The 23,410-nt window shown below is 41.2% G+C and overlaps 1 protein-coding gene and 1 long non-coding RNA gene across 16 annotated transcripts in view; one reads left to right on the top strand and one right to left on the bottom strand.

The window, feature by feature from the left end:
* Nucleotides 1-23,410, top strand: part of ATP8A2 (ATPase phospholipid transporting 8A2) — a 569,987-nt gene that overhangs the window by 436,324 nt on the left and 110,253 nt on the right. The window lies entirely within an intron of this gene.
* Nucleotides 18,309-23,410, bottom strand: part of LOC112669516 (uncharacterized) — a 44,568-nt gene continuing 39,466 nt past the window's right edge. The window contains exon 4 of the long non-coding RNA XR_004816534.2: nt 18,309-18,681. This is a non-coding gene — a long non-coding RNA (uncharacterized LOC112669516). The remainder of the gene's footprint in view (nt 18,682-23,410) is intronic.

Raw genomic sequence — 23,410 nt, 5'->3', positions numbered from 1 at the left:
GTATGGAAGTTCTTCAAAAAAATTAAACACAGAGAGGCACCTGGCAGCTTAGTAGGTAGAGCATGCAGTTCTTGATCTCAGGGTTGTGAGTTCAAGCCCCACATTGGGTGTAGAAATTGTTTAAATAAATAAACTTTAAAAAATTAAACACATAATTGCCATATGACCCAGCAATTCCACTTCTGGGTATATACCCAAAAGAATTGGAAGTAGGCTCTTGGAGAGATATTTGTACAACCTTGTTCATAGCAGTAGTATTCACAACAGCTAAGAAAGAGGAACAACCCAAATGTCTGCTGACAGGTGAATAGGTAACCAAAAGGCAATCTATGTATACAAAGGAATATTATGCAGCCTTCAAAAAGAAAGAAGTCCTGTCATGTGCTGTAATACATATGAGCCTTGACATTATGATGCTAAATGAAATAAGCCAGGCACAAAAGGGATAATCCATTATGATTCCACTCATATGAACTACCTAAAAAAGTCAAGTTTATAGAAATAGAAGGTAGAATGGCGGTTGCCAGGGGCTAGAAGGCCAGGGGAGAGATGAGGTAGTGTTTAATGGGTATAACAGAGTGTCAGTTTTGCAATATATTAAATATATCTGATATATTAAATATATCTGATATTTTAAATATCTGATATATATTAAATATATCAGTTTTGCAATATATTAAATATATCTCAATATATTTGAGATATATTGCCCAACAGTGTGAACACAGTTAATGCTGCTAAACTACATACTGAAAAAGGGTTAAGATGATAAATTTTGTTATGTGTTTTTTTGCCACAGTTTTTAAAAATATGTTTTAAATACATTGATGTGATTTCATAGTTTATATCAGTTTTTTCCCTCTAAACTGGAAGCTATAAGAGGAAAGTGAGTGCTCTTCAATATAGCCTTGAAACCTGTCTCCTGTCTTTCCTAGCATTCAGTAAATATTTAAATGAGTGAATTAACAAAATTAAATGAAACACCTCTCATATCGAATTGGGGAATGGATTTGGCTTTGTGCAATAGGTTCTTAATATCCATATGCTGAATTGATAATGAAAACAGATGCCACACATTCAAACATTTGGAAATAGCCTAGAAAGGATCTGTGCGTAATGAGTGATGGATAGTTTAATGAATTTAACATTTTTCCTTAAGTGTGCTAAAAAAGCAGTAGGCTAAAAAAATGCATTTTTCCCACCCAAAGAATAATTTCCAGATTATTAGATTTTTAGAACAGGGTGCCCAGGTGACTCAGTCAGTTCAGTGTCTGCCTTTGACTCAGGTTGTGATCTTGGGGTCCTGGGATCAAGCCCCACGTCATCGGGCTCCCTGCTCAGCGGGGAGTCTGCTTCTCCCTCTCCCTCTGTCCCTCCCCACTGCTCATGCTTGCTCTCTTTCTCAAATAAATAAATAAAATCTTTTCAAAAAAAGATCTCTAGAACATCTCCATTTAAAATTGTAGCCAGGAATCCCTGGGTGGCTCAGCGGTTAAGCGCCTGCCTTCAGCCCAGGGCGTGATCCTGGAGACCCGGGATCAAATCCCACGTCGGGCTCCCTGCATGGAGCCTGCTTCTCCCTCTGCCTGTGTCTCTGCCTCTCTCTCTCTCTCTCTCTCTCTCTCTCTCTTTCTCTCTCTCTCTGTGACTATCATGAATAAATAAATAAAATCTTAAAAATAATAATAAATAAATAAATAAAATAAAATAAAATAATAAAATTGTAGCCAGGCTACTTTAGCTACATGGGTGATATCTGGGATATAGTATTTATTGATACTGGTATTTGTAAAGGATTGATAGTAAGGTTAAATTATTTCATGGCAAGTGTTTGTTTTGGAACTGCTAGTAAAGGAACAGCAAGAATGGATAAAGACGAATTCTTGAGTACACAAGTGGAGAAAGTGCTAAGCTAATCATTATCCAGTGGTCTCAATATGGGAGATAAAGCTGAAGATAGTGCATTTGGCAGAAATGTAAGTTCTCTAACCCACTGTATCAGTGGATGGCATTTTCCTTATTATATTGAAGGGACAAATATATATTTGGAGTAATAAATATAAGTTCATAGTTAGGTTTTGGTCAAAAAAAGGTCAAGGTTAGGGAGAATTTAGGTGACAGCTGGCCTCTGATAAATCTGGGATGATTTCATGGAAGAAATTAGACCTTCTCTGTGGGGACTGGACCTCAGCCAGATGGTGGAGCATTCCAGGCTCCTTTATTGCCTTAGAAAAGAGATTTAAAGCATGAGTAGATCTGGAACCAAGAGCCAAGTTGGGGCATAGAATTTTAGTGTCAAGTAAAGTGATATTACAAGAAAAGGAAAAGTTTATGATTTGAAACTTTTTGTCTCTAACAGAGCATCATAAGTAAAGGAAAGAAAAGCAGTAAGTAAAGTGATTCTGTATCCAGTAAAACCAGAAGCAGAAGAAGAGAGGAAGAAAATGAGGGAGGGAAATGTGATTGATAACAGGGAGCACCAGAAGTCTTAATGTGACAGAGAAGGCCAGGTGGGACAAGGCAATCTGGAGAGGGAAGGTTTTCACATTTCACTGAAGGAAATTGCAGAGTTGTTGAGTTTCCCAGTTATAGTATCTAGAAAGAGAAAAATTGACCATGCATAAAAGTCCTATAAGACAGGAAGTCAGGATCTTCCCTTTTTATGATTAATGTGGGAAAATTAATTCTTAGAAACAAAAGAAAATAGAGGACATATGAGTTATTTTGTGTTAACTTACCTGACTACTAAATCATTTAAAGTGAAAAAAAAAAAAAAAAAAAAAAGCCCTTGCCTGGGTGGTAAAACACATACACACATGTACACATTAAATTCTTCCATCGTTCAAAGAGAATTGCATTAGGGCATTATGGTAGTTTTCTGTAATATAAACTTGTTGATTCTAAATGCGATTTTTTAAATATGAGATGACCATGATTTTAGAAAGCAACTTATTATGTCAGAATAGTTTGTTTTGAACAGGAAATATAAAATCAAGAAGCAATTTTAGAAAACTAGCAAATTGTCTACTTGGGGATTTGTTCATTTTGTTAAAAGAAAAACTAATCCTTTTCTTCCCCAGTGTTTTTGATGGTTCAAACATAGTGGAATAACCTAATGAAGGCAGTATTCTCATATACAGCATGAATGTGAATTCTGCTCAAGCTGAAGTCCTTCTAACATAGGTCTTAGTGATAGGCTGCCACCTACCAGATAGATGCCATTTTAGGGCTACTTTCTCCCCAAAACAACCTTTTTTTCTCTTAGAGAAATGGAATTACTCCTTTATTTCTCAATGTTGTTTATGTACCTGAAATACTGGGTAGTTGTTCTAGAAAGTTGCAGTTTGGGTTCGGGTGGTCTCCAGAGCCCACCTCTTCATTCTCTAAACTGGATGGGGTGAGATGAGCTTCCAAAACTCAAAGCTCTAAACATTGAACATCTCACTAATAATATGATGTGTTTGAAGATGTATTATTTCGGAATTTTCCATGTCATTTTGCTTTCAGTTTCATAGAAAGTTGCTTGTCTTCCTTAGTTTTATATGTATTTTGCCTTCTTTGAAGCTAGTTCTTGACTCTTTTTCCCTCTGATGTTCTGTTATTTCCACCCCCTGCTCTTCACTTTCTCTTAACTCAAGATCCCTTTCAGTAGTAGTTTCCTCCAGGATATCTTTTTTTTTTTTAAGATTTTATTTATTTATTCATGAGAGACACACACAGAGAGAGAGAGGCACAGACACAGGCAGAGAGAGAAGCAGGCTCCATGCGTGGAGCCTGACGTGGGACTCGATCCCAGATCTCCAGGATCATGCTCTGGGCTGAAGGCAGGCACTAAACCGCTGAGCCACCCAGGCTGCCCACTTCTCTCGTGTTCTTTAGCACAAGGGTTTTTCTAAGCTTTTGTCCACCACTATAATGGCTTAAGTTTACATTGTAGTTTATTGATCACAGTTTTGCCGAGAAAGCCCTTCTCATGCTGTTTCCATGAATTCTCAAACCATTTTTACAAGCCCTTCAACCCTTCAGACATGGCTTGGAAAGTAGTTTTGTTCATTAAGAGCTCATGAGGACATTACTCATTGCGTGCAGTTGCTATCAAAGGGGAAAATGCTCCTTTTCTAATGGCTTCCTAACAGAGCCCATACTGTACGTGGAAAGACAGCCTTCAAAACCTGAAATACATGTCAATCTTAGAAGATTACATAAGAAAATAATTTGGTAAATAGATTATAAGCAAAAGGTTGATAGTTGAGCCACTCACATCCACTCAACATTGGAGAAAACGAGGTTTTCAGTTCTTCCCGTGGTTTGGAAAACTTTTGAGGAAAACACAGTCATTGGCATGTAGAAGACATTTCAGTAAGCGTTGAAAGAACCAATGACTGAGATGGGAGGAAAGGGCTAGAATATAAGCCAAATGATTATATTCATCCTCCCCAAATCATTGCCAATCAGGCAATCTCAGACATTTTGGGTTGTTATTTGTTGTACAATCGTATAAAAACCAACGAGTAATATTATAGGATGGTACCAACCATATGGTTAATCTAAATAATTTTGACCAGTTCTGTGTCAGCCACTTGCTTAGCCTCTGAAATCTTCATTGTCTTTCTCTGGCTCTCATGCCTTCCCTGGTTCCTCCTCTGCAGGGGTATCACCACCCTCCACAGTCACACAGGCTTCAACCTTGAAGCTACCTTCCCTTCACTCCCACTCATCACCAGAGTTCCACCCAACACATCCAGAGATGCACCTAGCATCATTAATTTTCACTTGTGCTGGTGGGCTTGCATTATAGCATTTATAGCATTGTCCCACCAGTCTCGTGACAGATATTTTATGTTATTTTCTCCAATAGGACACAAGTGGTCTGCACACATACTTGATCTATAGGCCATGTTGAAGTGGCAAAGGAGGAAAAGGTATTTGGCATTGAGGACAAGATTTTAAGTAAACTCAAAGAATCAGGACTCTAGATATTATCTTTTGTTGTGGCTTTATTTCCATGGGAAAAGAAATCTTAAAATTTAAATTTCTTATTCCTTGCTAGTGTCTCTTTCTTCAAAATTCTTTTCACTGAACACCCAGGAAAATATCTCCAGTAGCGGCACTGAATGAAGTCTTCTGAGGGAGAGCAGGCTATTCCATTGGCCAATAGACTTGACCTTGCCTATTTGGGGCTATAAACCAAACATGCTTCACTTTGTTGTTGTTGTTTTGTTGTTGTTGTTGTTGTTAATTACACCAGTCAGGGTCCTTGGTTGCAGTGAACAAAGGAAAAGAAAACTGACTTTGACATGATAAACAGAAAAGGAATATGTGGAAGGAAGTGATGCAACCCACAGAATGTACGGAAAGGCTTAAGAACTAGGCTAAGAAGGCTGGTAGAACCTACGGAAGCCACCCTGGGACCATGTGGTCAGGACACCACCTGGCACCATGGCCATTAGCTATATACCTCTTCTAGTGATGGGCTTGGGACTCAACTTCTCCAAACAATCCTTGAGATACCTGAAGTGCAGGCAGGAACATGTGATGGACCACCCCAGTCTGCTGCTGTGCACCAGCCATTTCCTTTCTGTGGATGGTTTTTCTAGCAGATTTATTATCAGCTGACCCAAATGTATTTTATAATGATCCTGGCAGTGCCCACATTCTCCTGCAAATAACAGGAGGGAAAAACATCTTTTCCATTGGGCTTCCATATGGGAAAGAAGTGAGAAGAATCCTAGACCTTTTCTGGCACAGCTTCTCTTAGTGAGAAGAAAATTTGCTTAACTTAACAGGTAATTGGAGTATTTCTGAGAAGTACAGTCACACTACATCATACTCAGTAATGAGCAGAGACAACGCAAGAGTCCTCCCTGTAAGAAGACTAGAGTTTGGGGAAAGGCAGACCTGAGCTTAGCATGCTTAAAAATGTAGATGGTAGGAGCACCTGGGGGGCTCAGTCAGTTAAGTATCTGCCTTTGGCTCAGATCATGATCTTGAGGTCCTGGGATCGAGCCCCAGGTCGGGGTCCCTGCTCAGTGGGAAAAATGCTTCTCCTTCTCCCTCTATGTGTTCTCTCTCTCTCTCTCTCTCTCTCTCTCTCTGAGACACCACACACACACACACACACACACACACACAAATAATAAATATTTTTTTAAATGCAGATGGTAAAGAGGGGGTGGCATCCAGGACAGAAGCTGCAGGGACTGTCCATGGTGTGGCCTGTTTGGAACAGAGGCCTGTGATGGATAATCAAATCTCAGATAATCCTAAAATCAGAAATTAATGATCTGTAGATAGATAATTACCTAAAACTTATCTATAACTATTCAAATAACAATTTTCCTCTTCCTAGCGCATCAAGAATATCCAGTAGCCGATCCATAGGAGGGTTGCCCCTTGTCACAAGAGCTAAACCTTCCATCAGATTAAAAAGTGTAATTTCTTTGTTTTCTCAGTTACTATCAAGTCAGGAGCAACCAAAAAAAAAAAAAAGAGAGAGAGAGAGAGAGAGAAGAGAAAAAAATGTGATTAGCATTGCTCCGTCATATTAATTAAAACACTGTGGCAGGTTCAGCTTGAGAGACTTAGTTACTAAAACCAAGGGAAGTTGCTACCCCATTTATAATCCTGACAGTGAGGCTGTAAGTGGTAACGAAGTTAAGTTTCAGATGAACTTTGTTTTTGCAGAATTTAGGCATTTTGAAGATTCTTCTGGAATACATTCAGGTGAATACATATGCATCTGCTGGAAGAACCTTTACAGTCAGGAAATAGTATTGATAAGCTACCATTCTTCCCCCTTGCAGTAGCTACTATTTGTCATTACATGTACACTGAAAACACAACCACATGTACCCTTGCATGCCCCCAAAGCTAGTCAGCATAAGTTAATCTTTTCAACAGCAGCAGCCAGCTTTTCTAGCAAAGGAATTTGCAGTCGTTGTGGTTTGGGTAAAAAGGTGGTTCATTTTACTGGTTTCTCAGTGAAAAATGTTTCATGATAAATTCAATCTTTCCTCAGAAAAGAAAATTCCCCAAATCTACTTTTCTGTGCAAAATTCGACGTGAAAGCCTTTCTCTATTGAAGCAGCCAGATATGGAGTTGTGTGGACCTGGACAAACAGTCTGAGGTCCAAGGTTAAGGATATTTATTGCTGGAGGTATTACATGCATTCGTTTCCAGGAAGAATAAAATCCAACCCATCAACAGAGGTTTTCAAATATATTCATTTACCTTCTTTTGTTTTAGGGGGATGTTTTTCTCTTTTCCCTTTTAATCCTTTTCCACACTTGGTAGAATTTGGAAGGATTTTTGCCAGGGATAACTAGCGAAGGTATACAATGTGTGAATACACAGGAGATCTGCTGGTTTCACTGCACAGACTTCAGAGAAAGTTCCTTGCGCTCTGACTTTGGCATAGCATGCAGGAAATTCCTTATTGGTCTGCCCAATGCAATAAACAGACCTCCTGCATCTAACCACATCCACACTGAAGTTTCTTAGGTGGGGTTACTTTTGCTTTTTGGGTAAAAGTTAAAGGTCCCAGGATTCCAATTCTGCACTTTCTTTAGCTCCTAAGTTTGGAATTTGTGTAGGGCTGTGTTTAGGAGTTCATGGGACTTGTGGTTTGACTTACTCTGTTTTCTCTGTACACACATGGGAAAGTAGACAAGGTAAACAGATCCCCTATGGGGAATCTTTTGGTAAACCTCCTCTGACATCAGACTGATGGGAAAGATCAGAAGTTAGCATTTGCCTTTCGATGACTCATTGAGGACATGGCTTGTTATATTCAGTGCAGGTGAGGCCTTCAGTAACCCTGCTACTCCAGGTGTGGCCCCCAGACAGGCAGCCTCAGTATCACTAGAGAGAGGCTTTGTTCAAATGCTGAATCTCAATCCCCAACGTGGAGCTGCCAGACTAGGATCTACATTCTAACCAGTGCCCCACGTGGTTCGTAGGACGTTAAAGGAGAAGTCTGGAGTTTTGTCCATGCTAGCAGAGTGCCTGAATCCATTCCAGTAAGATCTCCATGGGAGGGTGTGAGGGAGAAAACAGGCTGGCCAGTGGAGCAAAGAGGAAGGAGAGCCAGGGAGGACATCGCCTGAGTTAAATTATGCTCATTAATTCAATTTGAGGCAGGAATGTGTGTAAATAAACGCTGGCAGCTGCGGAGGCTCTGTTTCCTGCAGGGCTCAGGCAGGAATGCAGGGGCCAGTGGCCGCCAAAACCTGACTGGGGATCAGTCAGATAGCCCTGCAACCACGAGATAATGACGGAGAAGATGGCATTATCATTATCGTATTAGGGAGGTTTTAAACGCAGAGTTAAGTGCCAAACCAAGGGGAACAGGAGAGGCTGTGCGAGGCATAGATAAAATCTTAATTATTTGAAAAGATTAAGCATGCCTGACTGTTCCCTCCTTTTTTAAAATCAGTACAGATCAGATTTCCAAAGGGGTTAAATGAGAAGGACAGTGCCACAGTCCTATGCAGCCGGTCCGAGTTTCCAAATAAATAACCTATTCAAGTCCACCTTTTCCCTATAAAATCGAGTCCGTGCGAAACAGGGCAGAGAAAATTGAGTTTTCTAGGGCGAGAGCAACTCCTATGTACCCTAAATCTGTAAAATGTTCATAGGTTTGATTTTTGGCACTTTGTGCTTGTTAACTGTTTCGGAGGCTGAGCAATCATCTCTAGTTAATATTTATTAAACCCCATGTGGCATGCTAGGCAAAGATGCTTGCCTAATCATTAAAAGATGGTTTGCATACTGTCACTTTTAGGAACTCATTCAATGTTATTTATTCCGAAGAAACATCTGCTTTACAGCTTAAAAAATCAGCCGCAAGTTCCTCGTCCCTATTCTCTGAAGGAATGGCAATATTGAGAAGAGTCCTCTTCTTTCTGGTCGTGATTCCGGGGTCCTGGGATCGAGACCCGTATTGGGCTCCCCGCAGCGAGCCTGTTTCTCCCTCTGCCTATGTCTCTGCCTCTGTGTCTCTCAGGAATAAATAAAATCTTAAGAAAAAAAAAAAAAGCTAACCAAGTGCTGGGCGCTTTATCGAATGCTTTATATATTTAATTGTCAGTCCAATTCCTATTTTAGAGATGTAAAACCAAGTCCTGGCGAAGTTAAGGAACCTACCTACCATGGTCATATGATCAGAAGGGTACCAGAGATTTGACCTTAGGCTGCAAGGGGGGGCTCCTAACAGCCATTCACCCAATGCACCCACCCAATGCACTCTTTGAATCGCCATCCCCCCTACATGCTGTCCCCCAAGTGCTGTGTGTTTCCTCTGCGCTTAGAGCCTTCTGCATAATTTTGTTATGAAAAAAACATTTTTATTATTATTATTACAAACCAATGTGTACGCAAGTCTCTCATGCACTCGATTGTTAGGAATTTTAGAAGCGACTGGCCTAGACAAGGCTCTCAGTGAATGAGAATTAATTCCTCCTGAATGACAAGCAGTGTCTTCCACCCTGTGCCTTGTTCTGGTCCTGCAGGGGGACTCACAGGTAATTGGGCTTTACCAACTCTGAGTGGCATTCTGGGGAAAAGTGGAGGAGAGCCCTTGCCTCTCAGCTTTATCCCTTCTTTAAAAGGCTTGAGAAAAGTCCTCCCCCTATAGGCCATGGTGGGTAAAACCGGAGACCACCGTGTGGGCTGCAGCACCCACATGGAACTCCCATTAACTCGGATGGATGCAGGCTGCAGGTGTAAGTCAAGGGGACACACAGAAAAATCTGGCAAGTCATTGAGGCCTTGATTGACAGTCTTGGCAGACATACTGCTTTTAGCTCAGGATGGATTTAAACTCTGAGAGGGACAGGAAGTAATGCAAGGAGTTTTTATTTCTGGTTATTTCCTCGCTTTCATACACTGGCCTTTCTCTTGGGGGAGGGGAGAGTGAAGGCAAAAAAGATGAGAAATCAAGTTCTTTGGGCCCATCTGTCTCGCCCACTCTCTGTGTTCTCACTTCCACAAGATTGTGGGAGGCTGGTTAGTGAAAGGACAGTGGGCATCTTGCTCTGCCCTGCTGTGAGTAGCCACCTCTGAGAAGGTGGGTGGCCTTCAGCAAACGGTACAAATTGAAGTCGAGTTGGCCTCTGCTCCCTTGGCCATCACAGCAGTATTACAGAGGGACTCCACAGATTGCCTCTGTCCTTGGGGTTTGGGGATGGCAGTTGAACAGTGTTGGAGGAAAAAAAAATCATCTCAGGATTTCACTCTCTGTCACTCACCACCCACACGCCCAGCTACCCAATATTCAAGGACTGATTTCTTTGTGGAGAAGTGCCATTCCCCTGCTCCTGCTCCCACTCTCTTTGCCTGCCTGTCTCTTCCAGTCTTTCCTGCTCATTAGCAGAATCTCAGAAAGCAGGCTATGGGAGGAAGCAAGAAGATGATTCTAAAGTCAGTGGCTGTGCTGGCTCGCACTTCAAGCCATCTTCCTTGGGAAGGTAGTGGGATCTTGTGTCCTGCTCACCTGAGCTGGGTCCGTGGTGAGCCTCTCCTGTCTGTTGTTGTTTCCTCTGGTGATATGGCTACTCCCACTCGCAAGCTCTTGCTCCTTACCTTGGCCTGAGAAAGTCCTGAGCATGCTTTGAGAAGTCTGATGTTTGAGGAATGAGGCCCAAGTCAATCAGAGCAGTCGGGTCAACAGAACTCAATTGCCCTAAGGCCTCTGCTTCTGTGTCACCTGTTGACCACCACCCTTGAGCCTTCTCAAGTCCCCGGGCCCCTTCTTCATCTCCTCTTATGTCTCCTCATCCCTTTTTCCCTGTCCTGCTGGCTGTTTACTCCGTTGAGACCAAGAGAACTTTCTGAGGAGAGGAAGGGGACTTAGCACTGTGTGGCATTTGCCTGTCTCTCCCAGGCCCTGGTCTTTGCAGCAAGGACATCAGAGAAGGTCAGGCTGTCCCGCTCCTGCTTCTCCCAGGACTGCCTTCCCCACCCCAGCCTATAGCCGGCTTCCTTTCATCGTCATGTTTTCTCCTGTGTCTCTTTCCTGGACCCTGCTCTTCCATCCTTCCATCCTTCTGTCCTTCCATCCTTTTATCTTCCCTCCTTCCATCCTTCCACCCTGCATGAGAGGCATGATCCTTCAAGAGGGGAATGGAGGGGATCCCTGGGTGGCTCAGTGGTTTAGCACCTGCATTTGGCCCTGGGCGTGATCCTTGAGTCCTGGGATTGAGTCCCACATAGGGCTCCCTGCATAGAGCCTGCTTCTCCCTCTGCTGTGTCTCTGCCTCTTTCTCTCTGTGTCTCTCATGAATAAATAAATAAAATCTTAAAAAAAAAAAAAAAGCGGGTAATGGAAAGGCTCATACTGTCTCTGGTAATGGTCTGAGGAACAGAATAGATGGTGGTGGCTGGTGGTAGAGTCACCTACAGCCTGAAGAGAGCAGCCCTGACCCAGAGCCATCTTAGTGGCCTGCTGTTTCCCATGATGCCATTATCTTCCGATTAGTTCTATTAGTCTGGTTTCTCTTACAGTAAAGCAGTCACAATCTGATAGGAGGGGAATTCAATCAGAGCAGGATATTTGTCGAGTCAAGGCATTGTTTTTCTCTTTTAAAATTGACCTTTTACTGAGTCACAGGGATTGTTTCCATGCATTACTCCTTAATGATATGTTTATTTACCTCGACCCACACAATTCACTCTTGCCCTATAATAATCCAGTATTAACTTGTAATAACCAGGATGCCTGTTGAAGGAAAGGATGTTTCAAAGAAAAGCCAAGTGAATTGCAGGTTCAAAATTCCTGAGAGTAACTCTGAATAAAACCCTACCAAAGATGATGTGGGAAAAGAACTAAATTAAGAGGGTAGTCTTCCAAGGTAGCAGCACTATCTCTGCTCACTCACCATTGTTTTAAAGTTACCCTTGGTCTGAAGGAAGTTTTTAAGTCTGAAAATACCACAGTAGCTAGTTCTGAAATTGGCTGGCAAAGTTATATCATCTCTTAGGTAAGGGGTATGTTTTTATGTACCTGTAACTAATCAGTAATGACACTGAGGTTTCCAAATTACCTAATATGGCACTCACTCCCCTACAACAGAAGTTGGGATGTGGGGGTGCTGATGGAGGAATAAAGCATTTCTCACTGGGATTTAGTCATAAATCTAAATTAGCTCTTTTTCTGGAAGATTCTGAGTGTGGAAATGGTGGCATTTGGCTCAAGCTGGATTTGACTGCACATGTTTTGTGTGTTTTTATAATTAGAAGGGGATTCTGTGCTTCTGGTTTATATATAGTGCCTGTCATATGTTGCCTACCCTTTTGGCCTCCCTATTTTTTGTCACATCTGCAAGCGCAGTCTGACTTTTGTAAACAGGTCACTAATTCCAGACTAGTGGCGTGAAATACAGCTGACGTCACACATGGCCTTATATGCTCCACAGGTGCTGAATGCCAATAGTGAGAGAGGGAAGGCCCCAAGGGCTCACCCTCAAGGGGCAGGGTGCCTCCTTGGGCCACTCCAGGGAACTCCATGCCAAGCAGCAGCCCAGAGCCTGTGTGCCATCTGGTAGCTGTTGAGGGCGTTCTGAGACTCAGGACCTTCTCCAGAGGGACTGTCAGAGTTACTGCTGAGAGAGCAGAAAATTATGAGAAAAATATGATGAAGCTTCCAGTTTCTAACCCCTTAGTGTTTCCCAGACCTTGTGTATGTGGTATTGCTGGTTATTCATTCTAGAATCACATTTACAAAGAAAAAGGGAATCAATGAAAAGGGGAATCAAAGAGAAAGGGAATTACACACATTGAGAACATCTAGTCAATGATCAGACACAGAACATTTTTCCATATGCTAGTCAACTATCCATAATGTCTAAGTGATCCCTATAAATGTCCATACTGTATGATTACATCTTAGAAAGTTCAAAAACTTGCAAAACTGATTTATGCTGTTTAGAGGTCAGGATAGTAGTTCCTGAGTACAGGAAGGATAATCAGGAAGTGGAAATGGCATGAGGAGATTTCTGCTAAGCTTCTGGGTAGTTTGGTTTAGATTTGGGTTTAGGTTTTCATCTGAGTGCTGTGTGCAGGTACTGACTGTATGAAATGAAAAATCATTTGAGATGTACACTAATAACGTGTGCACCTTTTTGTTTATATATTTTACTTTGATTAAAGTTTACACTTAAAAATATGACAAGCACATAAGGAAAACTTCCTTCTTCAATCTAGCTTTCATTAATTAATAAATTCCGTCGAAATGAATGAGAAGGCAGCCACAAATCAAAGTGGGTGTTTCCATGGGCAGCCCCCTTTTTAAGATTTTTTAAAATATTTTATTTATTTATTCATGAGAGGCACAGAGAAAGAGAGAGAGGCAGAGACACAGGCAGAGGGAGAAGCAGGCTCCATGCAGGGAGCTCGACGTGGGACTCGGTCCCGGGTCCCTAGGATCACACCTGGGGCTGAAGGCGGCGCTAAACCGCTGAGCCACCGGAGCTGCCCTTAAGATTTTAGTTTTAAGTAATCTCTATGCCTGACGTGGGGGCACAAATTCACAACCCTAAAATCAAGAGTTGCACACCCAACCAACTCAGCCAGCCAAGTGGGTCTTTGCTTTTAATAACTCTTCTCAAGTTTTGCTTTGTCTATTGGGTTTCCCAGTTTGCTTTTTTTAGCTTGCTTTTTTTTTAACAGGATAATGATAAATAAAATATATCACTGTGTTTTTGAATCTCAGAAGAATGCTTTTGAAAAGTGTTTCCATTGCTGCTTATGCATTGAATAAATCTAAAAAAATGTAAAAAAAATTATTTTAGTATACTGAGTTGGAAATTACCACTATTTGGATGGTAGTTAGAGTCACAGGAGTAGATGGTACTGCCCAGGGTAGATGGGCAAAGAGATTAAAAAAAAAAAAAACCCAGAACAGAGCTCCAAGCCCCCGGGAATGCTGGCATCTATAGGGTAGGTAAATAGCCTTCTGCTCACCAGAGGTAGCACAAGTTAAGTACACAGTGTACAGTGATTACTCTATAAAGACTGCCTAAATAATTCAATCTTGTTTTCTCTGTAAAAAGTGAAATAACTTTGGGGTGCCTGGATGGCTCAGTCAGTGAAACATCTGACTTTGGTTCCGGTCATGATCTCAAGGTCCTGGGATCTATTGAGACCTAAGCTGGGTTCCCGGATAGTGGGGAGTATGTTTCTCTCTGCTCCCTCAGCACCTTCCTTGTGTTTTCTCTCTCTCTGTCTCTCTCTCTCTCTAATAAAAAAATAATTCAAAGTGAAATAGCTTTGGGCTGCTATAAAATTCCTTGTCTGAAATTTTAGGTCAGAACCAAAATAGTACCCCGACTAACAATTTAGTACCATTTCAGTTTTCCTCATGAACGGACTTTTATAATGTGCCCATAGATATTTTATATAAACTTCATGAAACTGACAAAAAAAATGTCTCTTTGTTTTCTTTATCAAGCTCAGAAAAAGCTAAAAACAAAAGGGAAGGCAACCACATATGGGCTCTGTGTGCAGCACATAATCGAAAGGATCACTGCTTGGCGAACACAGTGCATTCAAGTGTTGCTACCACACTGTTCACACAGGGCATGTATAGAGTACAGGCTCACCGGCTCTTTCTTTTGGATAAAAATTCTGTTGCAACGGGTGTGTTTCTTTCCACATGTTTATGTGAAAATACTATTTCTGAAGCTTTTTTTCCATCCACTTTAACATGGCATTTTTTTCTATGACCTCTCAAGGATTATTGCCAGGAAGCAAACACTTCAAGTTCCACTACATAATAACTTCCTTCCAACATATAAAAACTTCCTTTTTATAAATAATTGTTATTTGTAGACCATCTTCAGACAATTGTTTTATTGTTTTGTTATTTTTGTCTTATTGTTGCTTCAATTCTTTCTTCTTTCTCATTTCCGTGCTAAGACCAATGTCTATTTGTTGCTGTTAAATTTGTTTTATCATCATTGGCATATATATAAATTAAATTATTTAAAAAAGAGGGGGGGATGCCTTGGTGGCTCAGTGGTTGAGCATCTGCCTTCAGCTCAGAGTGTGATCCTGGGGTCCTGGGATTGAGTCCCACATCAGGCTCCTTGCATGGAGACTGCTTCTCTCTCTGCCTGTGTCTCTGCCTCTCTCCCTGTCTCTCATGAATAAGTAAATAAAATCTTTAAAAAATAATAATAACAAAAGGTCTCATGATTTCAGGAAGTCAGGGGCACCTGGGTGACTTGGTCAGTTAAGCATCTGCCATCAGCTCAGGTCATGATCCCAGGGTCCTGGGGTGGAGCCCCACATCAGGCTCCGTGCTTAGCGGGGAGTCTGCTTCTCTTTCTCCCTCTGCCCCTCTCCCACTTATGCTCTCTCTCGCAAATAAATAAATAAGCTCTTTTAAAAAGAAAAAGATTTCAGGAAGTTGAGAATCCCCTGGCTAGAACATTGTATGAATAAGTTTTGTTTAAATCACGATCCCCCTACCCCCTACCCCATCTTGGCTACAGGACTACAGAAATGACTTCACTTCTCTTAAAAAAGAAAAAACTCTGAGATGTGGTCTGATCATAACTCTCTTCACACTTGCTTAAAGCTCAATGGCAGATTAATAAAATATTCTTTAAGAAGAACTATTATTTTAGGCTCAGCATGGAACCTTAGCTCTTTTCCTATTGGATATTATCAATACCACTTTCACATCCTTCCTCCCTAATGCAGTAACCTCTTCTTCATTTTCATAGTGGTTGATCTTCTGGCAACACTTGACACTCATTGCTTCTAGAAATTCTATCTTTTGGCTTCTGAAACATAATCTTTTCCTATCTCTCCTGACTGTGACCTTAATACATTTCATTGGTCTGTCCTACTCCATGTCCTATCCCTTAAATGTAATTAGTCTGAAGGATTATTTACTCACCTTTTTCTTTTTTTTTTAACTTTATCCCTCTGTTACATCATATGCACCAAAGGCTTTCATTTCTAGCTAAAAATAATCAACTTCCAACTATATATCTTTAGACCAATACTTTATTGTGGCCTACAACTCAATTTACTTTGAAAATGAAGACAGATCTTTTCATCTTCTGTATCTTTTTAAATACTAATAGACTACCTGGTACATAATACATAGTAGATGGATGAAAAGCATGCTCACAACAATAAAGTTTCTAAATTTCTGTGTTCAGTTTTGTGATTTCCTTCTAAGGAAAATAACCCTCAAACAAGGGTTTACCAGCAGAATGAATATAGATATTTCCTTTCCCTGATACTTCTGTCATGGTGATCAGCAGGCCACCATCACCATTGGTGCATTTTTAGCAAAAGACTCTGCCTATCAGACTTCTTGTGGAAGTGTATTTTAGGGACTGAGATGACACTTTGCTGCATTTTTTCCCCCTGATTCTTTTGGGACAGACTGATTTTGAACTGAAGTCCATGGAGCAGAAATGCTAAAACATTTGAGAATCTTTTTTTTTTTCCCCTAGTGGGAGCCTTTTATTGCCAGAAGTGCATATCCCATAGAGCTGAAGAAAGTCCTACGAAAGTTAGCTTTTAAAAACAAAGCTGTGTTTAAGTTCTGTGGAAACAGAAGGTATTGCTTAAAAATGACATGGCAGATGTTATGAAAATTTGTTTTAAAGCATTTCTCTCAGGTTAAGTCATGTTTGCCAAAGTTATAGCCTGGAACCCATTTTGACAACTCAGCAGAGCTCCTTGGTTGAGGGTCTGCAGTGATTGAGAGTGCTGGCATTGTGCAATGGGCTGGGGAAGCGGAAATGGACTCCCATTGCTTGAGAAGTAGCCTGCTTCTCTTCCTGAGTCAATTTAGTAAAGCCAAAGAGCGATGCTGAAAATGCAAGCAGTGTTGTCTTTGAGATTTACTTTCATTTAATGAAAAATGTGTCTTAAAAGATCTTGTATATTGCTGTCACTCAAGAAAACCTGTGGTTTTCTTCAAAGTGTGTTTGAAGTTTCTTTAGGGCAAAGCTGTATCACTCTAAAATGGTCATGTTCAAGCCTACAGAATTCAGAATGGAGTGGAATTGGGTTGCTTCTTAGATCTGAACCATTTTATTCCTGCCACTACCCGCCATTACTCTTATGAGTTAAAAATTATACATGAATATAATTTACATTTGGGACTCTCTGGTGGGTTCTAACTGTGGAGAGGACACACTGTAGTCTCCAGCTCTGTACTTAAGTGTAGAAGTGTTTCTCCGGGTAGAACCAAAGTGTTCCATGCTGGCAAAAGGACAAAAAAAGCAAGAAGACAAAAGTTAAAAAAAAAAAAAAAAATCCCAAGGTAACCTCTCTAACATAGATTTTGATCTGGCATTTTATTGTTGTTTGCTTGATTTTGAGGCTTCACATCCTTTTGAAAAACGGAGGTGTGTGGCCTTTTAAAATATTTCTCTTATTTTTATTAGTAGGGTGTGTTGGTTTGGGTAGCCTACCATGCAGAGCCTATCTTGGCATGGTACAGCATCTCCTTGGTTATGTGATACTCATTTTGGCTTTAGGGGTGGAATTTTCTTGATGCCTGTGGAAAATAAGTTAAAGGCAATGGAAACAACGACAGAAAACTTTGTTTTCACACACGTACCCCTTAGTGACTCCTCTTATTTCTTCCACCTGCGTTACTGAGATACTCAGGCAAATTCTGTGCATGTCTGGTGCAGAGATCTCTCTTCTTAAGGGCTAGAAGCTCACTTCTCCTCTGCAATGGTGTGTTCAGTGCTACAGGAGATTTGTACAGCGTCACAGGCTAAGTTGCCTCTGTGTGAAGCAAATAGGTGTTTTGTGTGCCGGTTGTTTTTTGGCATAGAAATGAGGACTGGATCATTAAGTGACCCCTAATTGAAAGTATTCTTCAAACACTACCCAGGGCTGAAAGCATTCAGTATTAAACACTAAGTATTAAGTGGTAGTTAATATTAGATTGGCCCAGGTTTGGGACTATTTCCATCAAGCTTGTTGGACATCTTAATCAGATATTGACTTCATACAGGTCTGGGGAAGCTTATTACTGGCAAGCATGATGCTCATTTTCCTCAGTTCGTGATGTGAATGCTGGAGCTCCATAGAGCCACAACACCTCTGGGATGGCCCACTAACGTGCCACTGTGAGCCTGTGTAAGGAGGGGCCATTTCAACCCTGCTCAGGAAGCTGCCCCTTGCTGTGTGACATGCCACAACTTACTTAACCTCCTGAGCATGTCTGACAAATAGAGGATTTAGAACCCAAGCTATTATGGATATTATGAGATAACACATGAAAGTGTCTGGTAAAGTCCCTATGATAGTTTCTTGGTACATGGCATTTATTATGAGATTCTTCTGTCTTCACAATATCAACCTGTCAGAAATGGTTTGGGAGTAATTTTTCATCAAAAACTCTGTATGTAGCCATTCAGCACAAATTCATTTATGCCTATGATGTACCAGTTACTGTTGTAGGACCTGTAGATACAACCAGATGAAGACAAGTGCCTCTGTTCTCATGGAGCTTCCATTCTGGTGATGTCAGGCAGAAACTAATGAATAATATATAAACAGGAGGAAAAACTGTATCATAGTTCTATAGAGAATTACAGCAAGTGACTGTGTACTTCCTTCAGATAGGGTAGAAATGGAGACATCTCAGGGGAGCCACCATCTTGCCTGGGATCCGAGTGGGAAGCAGAAGCCCATGGTGCCTAAGGTTGGGAGAGAGGTGCCGATTAGAAGGTGCAGAAAGTGGTATGTTCTAAATACAGAACAGCAGTCAGTTTGGCTGGAGTGGGAATAGAGGAGGGTGGCAGGAAAGGAAAGCATGGTGTGAGTAGTGACCAGACCATGGGGGTCTTTATAAAGGACAAAATAAGAAACTTGGATCTTAGTCTAAATGGAATGAAAAGTCTTTCAAGAGTTTTAAGCAGGAAAATTGGATGGTCTGATGTACATTTTAAAAGGTCAGCTTGTTGCTACGTAGGATGTAGGTGGTTCAATGGAAAGAGTGGAAGCAAGAAGGCCCAGGATCAATAGGAAAAACTTGGAGTAGGGTGGAGGGTGGAGGTGAGAGAAATGTATTCAGGACACATAGAACTTGCACAGGGATTGGATGAGGGGCTTAGAGAAAGGGAAGAATCCAAGATACCCTCTAGGTATTTCATCTGAACAAGGAGGAGACAGTGTGGTGCTGTTTAGCAAAACAGGAAACATTGTGAGAGGAGGGGGTTTATGGGAGAAATCGACTCTTCTCTTGTGTCCAGGTTAGCTGCTAAGACAGGAGGTCTACAGAAGAAGCAAGAGAATCTGGGAGTCTTCCTGGAGTGTGGATCTGGATGGGAGAAAGGGCTAACTCCCTGTTTGATACAGCATTGTGTGGAAGCATGACCCGTCATAGAGTCAGATGAGTAGTACGGCTAGTGTTGCGTTCGGAAGCGGCCCCGCATGTAGTGAAGGAGAAGCAGAGAAGTGAAGGGAGACAGAGAAGTGGGGACAGGGCTGGGAATGCACACAACTGTCTGAGGAGCTGTACTGGAAACACCAGCCCTGAGAGAAGAAACTCTTAGGCATGATTCTGCCAGCCCGGGTAGTTCTGGAAATGGCTGATGAATGGCCCTGGGCCAAGGGATTTCATAAGTAGACTTGGGGTAAGGGAGCCTGGGAGTTGGTTTGAAGAAGAAAAAGGAAATGGCCCAAACTGAAAGGGTCTTGCGAGTTTCCTGGGATTGGAGAATTTTTAAGTAGGGAGCTCCAGCAGCATCTGTGTATGTGCAAAAGAAAAAAAAAAATCCCTCAGTTCTTGGGGTTGAGAAGTGTTACATGATGTGTATGCCTTTAGAGTTAAATTTTATATTCAGTAGATGGCATACTTTAATGTAAAAATTGATCATGGCTATGAATACAAACTCATAGGTATATTATATGCACATAATTTAAAGTGTGCTTTTTAGAAGAAACTAAACTAGAAAGGACAAATTTTAAATTTTCATTATTTTTCCATTATTTTCATATATAAATCTTAGAAGCAAGAACAGGGCAGTTTCAGAAGTCAGTTTCTAGGTGTAAATAGGCATGCTTTAAATTTGCCACTAATACCAAAGATACCTGGCAAGGAGGGCTGAGGTTTCAAAATTAGATTAGATTTCACTCTTGAGCTTATTAGCTAAACTATAGTCATTCCATAGCCTGTTAGCTGGCAAACTATCTCCAACAGGATATGATGATTATTTGTTAATGATCATTGCTCTGCTGACAATAGCTCATCACTGGGTGCTCAGGGGAACCACTCCTTTTAAACATGCATATAAAGACAATTTGAATGAAAATAGCATATGTACAGAGCCTATAAACACCAGCTGATCTACCAAATTGGATGATTCCCAAATAAGGATAATTCACAATAATTTAGTTATAATAATGTAGATTAGGGATCTAATTCAGTAACCAGACTAGTATTTATGGAAAAGGATAACAAAATAAAACATTCTGGGCAATCAAATGAAACAAGAGCATGGGGTTTGAAAAAAGGATAATGAAAAAGTTCACTTAGCAGGAAGGAAAGCTTGCTCAACAGATCTGCAGGAAACCATTTTTCCCACCATCATCTCTGCATTTCAAAAGGCAAACATGATTCTAGCCAGAAGACATCATCTGACTGTAAAGTCAGATGCTAATAGTCTTATCTGGCTTTTTTTTTTTTTTTTTTTTTTTTTTTTTACTTGCAGCAAAGCTTCAGTAATATCCTTACTCCCTTCCCCAAAGCTTTGGGGGATATTGGACATTGTACAAGCAGATTGGATTATTTGTTTGAATCACCAGCATTTTCAAAATAGAAAACCCAGCTTCCACCCATAGGAATCCCCATATCTGGTGGGCAAAGAATAAATACTACGTATGGATACTTACATTTTGGATCATTTGTATTTAAAATAATCATTCGTAACTGTTTGACATGCTTGGCACATCACAACCATAACTATATGAAGTATCCATTAAAAAAAAAAAGATTCTCCAAAGTGTGTGTGTGTGTGTGTGCACACGCGCACACACATCTCTGTAGGCATTTTGCATCAGGCTAATAAAAGGTCCTCTTCCTCCATTTTCCCTTGAATGTTGAAGTCCCAGGTGCTGGTCTTCAATTTCTTCTGTCCCTCTGCTTTTCCCGTGCTTTCTTTTTTTTTTTTTTTAATTTTTTTTTAATTTTTTTTTTATTTATGATAGAGAGAGAGAGAGGCAGAGACACAGGCAGAGGGAGAAGCAGGCTCTATGCACCGGGAGCCTGATGTGGGATTCGATCCTGGGTCTCCAGGATCGCGCCCTGGGCCAAAGGCAGGCGCCAAACCGCTGCGCCACCCAGAGATCCCTTTTCCCGTGCTTTCAACCAGGGTTCTTAGTGACCCTAATCCCATGTCCAGCTCAGACCCCCCCCCACCCCGCAAGCCTCAAGCCCACATTTACAGGATAAATTTCCATCTTTTTGACCATTTCCTCCTAAATGTCTCTTGGTCTCTAGGCCTCTCAAAAGCAACATATCCAATCACTGACTAACTCAATGCACCTCCCAAATAGAGGAGGTTTGCGGTTTGCGTATTCATGTGAGCACCAGAGGTGGGGGAAGGGGAGGAGTTGGTCAGAGCAGAACTGAAACTTGTTTCTCCTGCTATAAATCTGTTCTTGGTTTCAAGTAAATCAAACCAGGAACCCAACACTCATTCTTGACCTCTGTACAAGTGATCCTTAAGCATGGCAGTGTTAACTGTGACACAGCTTTCTGACTAGTCTTCCCCAGCCTACAACCCTTGTCTCTTTCCTCCTCAACCATAGCATTGACCTCATGACTGGTCTGGTTGATGCTTCTCTCTTCCTTCCTCATCTCAGCCCTCCCTGCAGTATGTATCCAGTCTCCATCGCTTCCCACCAATTCCACCGCTACCCACTTGGTCTCCCTACTTCCATCTATTCTCAACACGGCAACCCAAATGATCCTTTAAGAACCTAAATCACTCATGTTATTCCTCTCTTCAGAAGCCTCTGGTGGCTTCTCACCTCATTCAGAGTAAGTCCTCATCATGGTCTATAAGGCCATTCATGATCATCCTTTGCTACTGTCCACCTCACACATTCTTCTCTACTATGCTGGTCTTGTCATTCAACTATCCAAGATAAATTCCAGCTTAAGGTTTATGAACTAGCTGGTCCCTTTGCCAACAGCCCTCTTCCTCAGAAATTAGTGTCCTGGTACTGTCACCCCTTCTAGGTCATTACTCAAATTCTCACCAATGCCCTCCTCAACAACACAGTATACATGTTGTGCTACACACCCACCTTATTCTTCCCATGCTTAATTCCTATTCATGGCTCTGCTCACCTTCTGATATACCTTACAATTTACATATGTCTTTGACTTGACTTCCTATATATATAAGCTCTATGAAGTCTGCAATTTTTGTCTGTTTTATTTGCTATTGGGTTCTCAGCTTAAAATATTAGGAATTAAATAGACAGTTTCAAAATCAATGAATGAGTGTCATCTGGGAAGCATTTAAAAACACTCTTGTGCAAATTCTACCTCTGTCATATTGAATCAGAACTTCAGGATAGGAAGTCCAGAAATTAATATTTGTACCAGGTCCTCAGGTGACCCCATCCCCAGCCTAGATTGGAAGCCATTGCTGCCAGAGAAATTTCTTAAACCATAGATGGCCCCAGCTTCAAACCCTCCACAGCTCTCCATTTTCCTATGGACGCCTGCCCAAACTCCTTAAGGTGCCAGTCAAGACCCTGTGCCAATCAAACCCCTGGGGGACTTTTCAAGTGGAGACATTTGTATCTTCCCTAGCATGTTACATGCTTCATGAATATTTTCTCTGCTGAAGTGTTTTTTTTTCACACTCTCTTTGAGTGAATTGCTTCTGGTTAACATTTTGATTCAAATGTCAGTGGTTAAGTATAATATTCCCTTACACACTCACTTCTCTACAACCATCCCAATAACTATGGGTCACTTTTGTAGCTCATTGTCCACCCTATCAGTATCTTACTCTGTTAGAATTGGACAGCTTCTTGGGGCACCTGGCTGGCTCAGTTGGAGGAAGGCATGACTCTTGGTCTCAGGGTCATGAGTTCAAGCCCCACATTAGGTATAGAGATTACTTAAATGAATTAAAGTTAAAAAAAAAAAAACTGGACTGCTCCTCGTTAGACTCTAAACTCCTAAAAGATTACAGGGATATCCTTTGCTTTATCTTCAATATCTGACAAATTATTAGATACAGTTCTTTTATGTACCCAAACAAAAATAATCTTAATGATGTGAGATATCTATTTTGGGTTTTCTTGGTTATTCAGTAGCTAGATACTTGAACAGATACACAGAGATATCTAGACAGATCTCTGCGTGTCCAGCCCTGGTCTCTTGGTCCTGTTCTGTTACTGCCA

Source organism: Canis lupus, chromosome 25, assembly GCF_003254725.2.
Source record: "Canis lupus dingo isolate Sandy chromosome 25, ASM325472v2, whole genome shotgun sequence".
Lineage (NCBI taxonomy): Eukaryota > Metazoa > Chordata > Mammalia > Carnivora > Canidae > Canis > Canis lupus.
Note: the sequence above shows the minus strand (reverse complement) of the source record. Positions and strands in the feature narration are given on the sequence as shown.